The following is a 9,943-nucleotide window of genomic DNA, read 5'->3' on the forward strand; positions in this document are numbered from 1 at the left end:
TCATCCTAGAAAAAGCACGACACAGCTCATTGCTGAATATCACTATGGTCACCTTCAAAGTACTCCCCTTGGGAAGCTGTGTGCTGACACCAGTGCCTAGTCCATCCTCCAAAGCAATTTTGGAACTTATTTTCTGGAGTGATGTCAGAGCTATAGTCATACAAGGTCTCATAATTAAATTCATGAACTCATCCTAGAAAAAGTGCTTTGTGGGTGGACTAGGCACTGGCACCGATGCATGGCATCCCAAATCATTCAAAAATGACTATGGTGATATTTAGCTGTAAGGTGTGTAGCACTTTTTCTAGGATGAGTTTACGAACTTAATTGTCTGACCTCATAATGTCACTTTGACTCTCATACTAATGCTGTAAAGCAAATATTGTGATCCTTATTTCACAGATGTGGAAACAGAAATCTAATGACCTTGAGTTACTGCTCAAAATTACATAGCTAAAAAAATAGCCCAGTTGGGATTTGAACCCAGGTCATCTTACTCCAAAGGGGTAGTATTTGCCAGTACAGTCAGCTGTATTTCCAGTTCACAGGTAGGAGCAGAATCCCTTGCTTCTACTTTTATTAGATTATATTTTTTTACCAAGTCTTTAAAATGTATTCCTTTTTTAAAAAACTGTCTTGTGTAATGCAGTTTTCTCATGTAATTTTTATGATGAACTAGTTTTAAGTTGGAGAAAGCTGTAGAGAATGATAACACAGCTACGCGTCTATGTACACGCTGGCAGCTTTCACAAACTCTGATAATTTGCCATTTTGGCTCCCAGTCTTTTGTTAAAAAAAAAAATAAAACATTAATAATAGAATAGAGGCCTCTAATATACTCCTTCCTAATCTCGTTTTATCCCTTCCATTCCCAGAGGCAATAATTGTCCTGAAATTAGTTCACATCATTACTGTTTGCGTCATACTCGTACTGAATATGCATGTACGTAAATATTTATTATTTTTCATAGGATTTTTAAAACATCAATAAATGGTATCACATCTCACATAATTTTCTATTACCTGTATATTTTGTTTAATATTCTATAACCTATGTATCTGATATGTTTTCACGCTTGCATATGTAGCTCTGGGTTATTTAACAACTGTGCAGAATTGCTCAGAGAGTTTTTGCCCAAGGTGGCTTTCTAGAGACATCAGACCCCAGTCCTCCTCAGGATGCAGAGCCAAGTCACAGGTGAATAAGCAGGTCCCCACTGTAATACTGAGGCAAGAGTGCCAGAACCTACCAGAGGACCAAGGGAAGAATCTGGGTGCTGAATGACAAGGAAGTAAGAGTCTGGCAGAGAAGGATCCCGAGGAACTTGGAGCCCTGTGGAAAGAGAGGGTAGGTGTTTTATTTTTGCTCACCTCACCCCTGTTGCCAGACCAAGGAGTCCATCCACCTGTCACCCAACCCAATCAGTGAAGAAGGGGATGAGATATCAAGAATTTCACTTTTATTTACAGATGAGCCAGTGATTCCAGAGAGCAGCAAGGCTATCTCTCCAAAGAACTGCTCTGCTCCCTCTTTCCCTTTGTTACCTTTTATTCTTACAGTAAAAGCAAACATCTGCAATGTAATTATGCATCCTAGTGTATATCAAACAGATTCCTCCCCATAGGTTGTAACTATGTCCCCACATATATATGGGTGGTCATGAGTAAGAACTAAGTGGATTAATGTGGGCAAAGGATCTGGGCTAGAATTAACTTTTAAAAGGGAACATATACTGTCAAAGGAGGGAGATGTTAATTATATTTTAATGTATACTGCTAATCTATTCCAACCAGCCCAAACAGCTGCTTTCTAATCTAATCTTTTAACTTGCTCAAAACTGGTTAAGCATTTTATTTTTGTGGCTGCCTTCAGCTTCCATGATAAGGAGACAGGCTATTGCCATTTTTGCCCCTTACAAATGCTTCACCACTTTTTTCCTTTATCCTGTTTTTAGCCTGTCCTCACATAGGCTCACCTGGCCTTGTTAGGAGCTGACCAGCAGTGCCCTGCATGGAGTGACCATTCAGGTGGACAGTGACTGGTAAAACCCTCAGAGCAGCCTACAGGTTCTCAAACTGTTAGAGAGCCCCTCCACCCACGTGAGCCCAAGCACTACTGTAATCAGCAATTTGAGAACTTCTTAGGGGCAGACCCCAAGACCCACCCACACAGTCTCACACACCCTCCTCCAGACCCAAGCTGAGGCAGCTGGCACCACACTGCTTGTGCACCCAGTGTGGGCCTCTGTCCTGGCAAGGGAGTCTCAGCCTTTCTGCCTCTGTATTGCTGGATCCCCCACAACCATTCCTCAGCACCTGTGATTGGACTGTATCAATCACAAATGTCCAACAGGACCCAGGGGAGCTAGTGGATCTCCGAAGTTCTAACTCACAGGGCAGGCTGTCTCTAGGGGAAGGGAAATTGCAGCTGACAGAGGAACCTTTAGAACAAAGGAAACCAGAGAACACACCCTCCTGTGCCTGAGGTCTCCCTACTTGTGAGCCAAGGTGTCTGCACCCCTCCCACCAGAGAACTGGCCACATTACTGTATTCCATAGGGGAGAAGAATGGCTCCACACCAGAGGACAAATGGCACTGGTGCCTGGGAAGGGACACAGTGTCTGAGACATCTCTTCCTTTCACCACCTACTATTGTGGACATAGCCATGACTGCTCCTTCAGGTATGATGGGCAATGGGTTTTTAGGGGCAGCCACCCCCCCACTAACAGTGTGCCCACTGCACCAGCATTGCACAGAGGTGGTGGCCCATTTCAATCCCTACAAAGACAGGCAGTGTCTGTGCAACTGCCCTGCTCATAGAACCTCAGCCTTTAGGTCTCAGAGTTGCACGATCCTCCTCAAACATTCCTCAGAACCCACTTAGGCTGTAGAAGCCTCAGGCCAAGAGGGCCAAGCGTCCCAGGGCAACAGTAGGATTCCTGGAGTTTAACTCTCATGGCAGGCTGTCCCTAGGGAGAGGAGAGTGCAGCATGCTGGGGTCTTTGGGACAAAGGAGACCGGAGCACACATTTTCTTCCACTTAAGAGTTCCCCGTTTGTAAGCTCAGCAGAGATGCAGGTGCAATGCTGGGGTCTGTAGGGGGAAAGCATAGTTCTACCCCAGTGACCAGATAGCACTGGTGCCCAGGAATGGACATGGAGATGAGAATTCTCTTCTCACCCCTCCTGCTGCTGACACAGCTACAGGTGTTCCCAGGCGGAGCTGGCTCAGATGCAGAGGGGGCAGTCATCCAACACATTTAGGGTTGGCTGCACTACCCCCACTGACAGCATGCCCACCATACCCAGGCTTGCACAGACCCACATCCTCCCTCTAGGTAGCCGCAGCATCCCTCAATAACCAACAAAGCTGAGAGAAGTTTCACCTAAAGGCCATGTGGGCACAGAGCTTCTGGACAGGCAGCCCTTAGCTACATTAAGGACAAAAGGAAAATGACAGTGTCTGTCTGAACTGGAAGTCCCCGGGATGGTGGTGAGACAGAGAAGTGGATCACGTATGTATCTGCCTACCCAGGCTATGGAGCCTGCGCCGACCCTCCTGCCTCTCTTGCTCACCCCATGGAGATCTTGGTGCAATTCACAAGCTTTCCCTGTCACCCTTGTCAGGGCTTACATTTCTGTTCATCACCGGAGTGTAAGGTAGCGGTCTACTCAATCAAGTCACAAAGCTGCATATAGAGCAATAGCTAAAGTTTATTTAGTGCCTCAGTCAAGGTTGGCTGAGACTCAATAGACATCAGCCACAAAGAACGAAAGTGCTTATCTTTTAAAGGTTTTAGGTAGGGTAGGAGGGGAGAGCTTACTTTGGTGAGCTAGCTACTGTTGCCAGGTAAGGTTCCAGCTGGCTGTCCTTTATGGTTTAGCCCCCTGGACCCATTGTGTTCACAAGTTCCTCCTTTCTTCTGGCTGGGTCCCAGGAGGGGAAGTGCAAGATGCAATGCCTTATTCTCAAAATGGAGTGGCCTATGCTTGCTCTGTTCTTGGAGTTTCTCCAACTACCCTTTCATGGTGTGTACTAGGGTCAGCTTGGTGGCCCAGCACTGCCCAGCTTTGACCCCCTCCTCCAGAGAAGGTGGGACCTCAGGAGCAAAGCAGATGACCTCACAGGCTGAGCAAACTGAAACCAAGCACACACCCCTCATGCCTGCTGCAGCCAACTCCTACACATAAGCACCACCTTCTGGCCGGCTGGCTGAACTGTGGTTCGGTACATCACGGCTATGACTAGCACCTGAGAAAGCTACCGCAAAGATGCTATCTATAACCAAGAAACACTGCTAAAAATCTCAGATAAATAAACAAACACACATACATTAAAGATACATCCTCAAGGGGTAAAAATAATAATATTAACAAAATTTAAAAATTAAAAATTCCTATCCAAATGAAAGTGAATTTAAAAATAAAAAGTTACAGATTCCCCAGATGAGAAGAAACCCATATAGGAACTCTGGCAGTATTAAAAAAGAAATACTGTTTAGATACCCTTAAAGGATCACACTAGCTCTCTAGAAATGGATCCCAACCAAAAGGAAAATTCTGAAATAAAAGATAAAGAATTTAAAATATGGATTGTAAAGAACATCAATGAAATCCAAGAGAATATTGAAAACCAACACAAAGCAATCAAAAAATAATTCAGGACATGAATGAAATTTTACTAAAGAGCTAGATATTTTTATAAAACAAACAGAACTTATGGAAATAAAAGATGCATTGATGAAATTTAAAAATGCAGTTGAAATCTCAAATAATAGAATAAGCCAAGTCAAGGAAGGAATTTCAGAGCTTGAAGACAGGTCTTCTGAATTAATCCAGTCAGTCAAAAAGAAACACACACACCAAAAATAAAGAATGACAAAAAAAAAACAAACAGCCTTTGAGAAATACGGAATTAGGTAATACATCCAAATCTATAAGTTATAGGTATTCCTGAAGGAGATGAAGCATACATAAAGAGTGTGGAAAATCTATCTGAGGAAATACTCGAATAAAACTTCCCCAGTCTTGAAAGAGACATAGACATCCAAAAAGAGGCTCACTGAACTTCAGAAAGATACATTTCAAGAAAGTCTATACCTAGAAATATACTCATCAAACTATATAAAGTCAACATGAAGGGAAAAAAAATTTAAATCAGTAAGACAAAAACAACCAATGACCTATAAAGGAAACCCCATCAGACTAACAGCAGACTTCTCAAGATAGATCATATATTAAGCCACAAAATAAGTCTCAATAAATTAACAAAATAGAAATCCTGTCAGTGTAATAAAGCTGAAAATTCACTCCAAGAGGAACTCTGAAAACTACAAATACAGCTAAGTGGAGTGGCTCACACCTATAATCCTAGCACTCTGGCAGACTGAGGTAGGTGGATTGCTTGAGCTCAGGAGTTTAAGACTAGCCTAAGCAAAGCTAGACCCTGTTTCTACTAAAAATAGAAAAATTAGCCTGGTGTGGAGGCATGCACTTGTAGTCCCAGCTACTTGGGAGGCTGAGGCAGGAGGATTGCTTAATCCCAGAAGTTTGGAGTTGCTACGAGCTAGGTTGAGGCCACAGCACTCTAGCCTGGGCAACAGAGTGAGACTCTGTCTCCAAAAAATAAATACATTAAATTTAATACATTAAATTAAATAAATACATGCAAAATAAACACCTTCTGCTGAATGATCTTTGGGTCAACAATGAAATCAAGATGGAAATTAAAAAAACAAATTTAAATGAATGATAATAGTGACACAACTTATCAAAACCTCTGTGATGTGGCAAAAACAGTGCCAAGTAGGAAATTTATAAAGGCCTACATCAAAAGAAAATAATTATCACAAATTAATAACATCATATCTCAAAGAACTAGAAAAATGAGAAAACACCAGACTCAAAACTAGAGAAGAAAATAAATAACAAAGATTAGAGAAGGCCAGGTGCAGTGGCTCAAGCCTGGAATCCCAGCACTTTGAGAGGCCTCGGTGGGTGGATTGCCTGAGCTCAGGAGTTTGAGACCAGCCTGAGCAAGAGTGACACCCTGTCTCTAAAACTAGCCAGGTGTTGTGACAGGAGCCTATAGTCCCAGCTACTGGGGAGACTGAGGCAAGAGGATCACTTGAGCTCAAGAGTTTGAGGTTTCTGCTAGCTGTGATGCCACAGCACTCTACCAAGGGTAACAAAATGAGACACAGTCTCTAAAAAATAACAAAAACAAAAACAAAAAAACCCCACAAAGATCAGAGAAGAACGAAACAGAATGAAACCAACCAACCAACAAACAACAACAACAACAAAAAGAGATAGACAAAAAGAAAAAGTTGGTTCTTTGAAAAGCTAAAGAAAATTAATAGACCTAACTAGCTAGATTAACCAAGAAAAGAAGAGAGGATTCAAATAAGTTCAATCAGAAATGAAAAAGAAGACATTACAACTGATACCACAGAAATACAAAAGGTCATCTAAGACAGCTATGAACATCCCTCTGCCCACAAACTAGAAGATCTAGAGGAAATGAATAAATTTCTAGAAATGCATAACGTCACATGGACTGAGAAAGTAATGTAAATCCTGAACAGAAAGGTAATGAACAGTGATGTTGAATAGAAAATATTCCAAAAACAACAAAGCTCTCAGGACAAGACAGATTCATAGTAAAATTCTGCCAGATGTACAAAGAAAAATTGGGTCTACTAAAACCTTCCCAATGATTGAGAAGGAGGGAACTCTCCCCAACTCATTCTGCAAAGTCAGTTATCAGTCTGATACCAAAGTCAGGAAAGGACACAACAAAAAAAGAAAATTACAGACCAGTATCCCTCACAAAAATAGAAGCATAAATCTGTACTAAAATACTAGTAGATCACATTTAACAGCACATCAAAAAGGTAATACAGCACAATCAAGTGGGTTTTATCCCAGAGACGTAAGGATGGTTTGACATAGACAAATACATATAATTATGAATCATCACAAAGCAGAATTAAAAACAAAAACTGCATGATAATTTCAATAGATACATAAAAATCATTCAATAAAATCCAGCATCCCCTCATGATAAAAATATTCACCAAACTAAGTGTAGAAGGAACATACTTTAAGATAGTAAAATCTGTAAATGACAAACCCATAGCCAACATCACAGTGAATGGAGTAAAGTTCCCCCTAAGAACTGGAAAAAGACAAGGGTCCCCATTTTCACTTCTATTCAACATAGTACTGGAGGTCCTATCTAAAGCAATCAGACAAGAAAGAAATTAGGGGCATCCAAATCTAAAAAGAGGAAGTCAAATTATCTGCTTGTTGATGATATAATCTTACACTTAGAAAAGACTAAAGGTACTTCAAATAAAAGCCCTCCTAGATTTGATAAATGAATTAAGTAAAGTCTTAGGTTGCAAAATCAAGGTACACAAATCAGCAGTATTTCTATACACCAATAATGACCAAGCTGAAACCAAATTCAGAACTTAATCCCATTTACAATGGCTACCAAAAAATAATTTAAAGTATGCAAGAATATACCTAACTAAGAGGGTTAAAGACTTCTACAAGGAACATTATAAATCACTAATGGAATAATCATAAATGACACAAACAAATGGAAAAACACCCCCAGCTCATGGATTTAAAAATCAACATTATAAAAATGACCATATTGCCCAAAGCAATCTATAAATTCAAGCAATTCCTATCAAAATACCAATGCCATTTTGCACAGATTTAGGAAAAACAATTCTAAAATTTATATGGAACCAAACAAGCCAAATAGCCAAAGCATTCTTAAGCCAAAAGAACAAAATTGGAGGCATCACATTTCTTGACCTGAAATTATACTACAAGGCTATAGTACAGATTATCATGGAATGAAAACAAAAACATAGAATGGAGAACCCGGAAATAAAGCCAGATACCTATAACCAAGTGATCTTAGCACTTGGTGATCAAAGCAGAAAAAAACATACACTGCAGAAATGACATCCAAGTCAATAAATAGAGGTGGGACACTTGGATAGCCATATGCAGAACAAAGGAGGTGGGTCCCTATCCCTCACCTTATACAAAAATTAACTCAAGATGAATTAAGGACTCAATGTAAAACCTGAAAGCATAAAAATTCTCAAAGAAACCTAGAAAAAACGTTTGGACAATGACCTAGGCAAAGAATTATTTGTGACTAAAGCAAATACAAAAAACAAAACTAGACAAATGGTTTTTCTAGTTTATGAAACTATAAAGCTTCTATAAGCAAAAGAAATAATCAACAAAGCACAGACAACCTACAGAATGGGAGAGAATATTCAGAAACTATGCATCTGGCAAATGACTAATACACGGAATCTACAAGCAAGAAAAAAAAAATCACTTAAAAATTGGGCAAACTTGGGTGGCACCTGTGATTCAGTGGGTAGGGTACCGGCTGAGGGTGGCGGGTTCAAACCCAGCCCTAGCCAAACTGCAACAACAAAAAAAAAATAGCTGGGCATTGTGGCGGGCGCCTCTGGTCCCAGCTACTGGGGAGGCTGAGGCAAAAGAATCGCCTAACCCCAGGAGTTGAAGGTTACTGTGAGAAATATGACGCCACAGCACTCTACCAAGGGCAATAAAGTGAGACTCTGTCTCTAAAAAAAAAAATTGGACAAACAACACGAACAGGCTTTTTTTTCAAAAGATGATATACAAATGGCAAGAAATATGAATAAAATGCTAAAGATCACCAATTATTAGGGAAATTCAATTTAAAACAACAATATAATTTATTATTTTATTTATTTATTTATTTTTTGCAGTTTTTGGCAGGGGCCGGGTTTGAACCCGCCACCTCCAGTATATGGGGCTGGTGCCCTACTCCTTTGAGCAACAGGTGCTGTCCCAATGTAATTTATTTTTTATAGGAAGTGAATTATTGACATAGTTTTTTCCCAAATGCATAATTAGTCAATTGTAACAGAAAAATATATCAAAAAGCCCATCTTTCTCACATTTATCATAAGAACTGTAATTTCTGTGATGACTTATGGATATCACACACACATGTGTGTGATCATCATAATCATCATTGCCATGAATTTGTTTTTTGTTTCAGGGTCTGCATTCTATTTCAATAACCTAATTGTTTCTCTCCAAGTCAATAGCCTGTGCATATTAGTACCTATACCTTCACAATCAGTTTGATTTTTTACTTAGAAAAGGCTCCTAAACTTCTTCTTTTTTAAAAGTATCTTACTGTTTTTTTCTTTTTTTAATTTCATATCAATTTTAGGAGCACCTTGTTAAGTTCATGAAATACCCTTTTGGCATTGTTATCAGAATTTCATTGAATTTATGAAGTAATCTATAGCAATGATATAGTTTACTGTGTAATTTTCATAATCTAGAAACACCGTATATCTCTCCACTTATTCAGGAGTAATTTGGCCTTCAATATGTTTAATATTGTTCTCTATAAAGGGCTTATACATCTTTTATCTTTAAGACTTATTTCTACATACCTTTTGGGTTTTGTTGCTACTATGAATAGCATATTACTTTATAATGTAGTGATAATTGCTGGTATGAGGGAAGGTTATTAATTTTGGTATATAAGTCTTTTAACCAACAAGTTTGCTGAACTCTCCTTTTATTTCTCATTTGCCTTTAAATTATTTTGAATTTTCTATATACTATATATACAATAATACAGCTGTAAATAAAATGGCTTTATATTCTTTTGTTTCAATTCCTACAGTTTAATTTCTTTCTTATTTTACTGACTATGGCTAATCCTATATTGAATTATAAAAGTAAGCACACTTTCTTTGGAGTTTTAACTACTAAATACGGTGCTTGCTGTAGTATTTAAAGGGCATGATTTGTCAAGTTAAGAGAGTTTCTTTCATTCCTAGTTTGTGAAGAGTTTATTTTCTTTTTTCTTTTTCTTTTTTTTTTTTTTTT

Source organism: Otolemur garnettii, unplaced genomic scaffold (genome assembly GCF_000181295.1).
Source record: "Otolemur garnettii isolate 467f Iridium unplaced genomic scaffold, OtoGar3 scaffold00022, whole genome shotgun sequence".
NCBI classification, from domain to species: domain Eukaryota; kingdom Metazoa; phylum Chordata; class Mammalia; order Primates; family Galagidae; genus Otolemur; species Otolemur garnettii.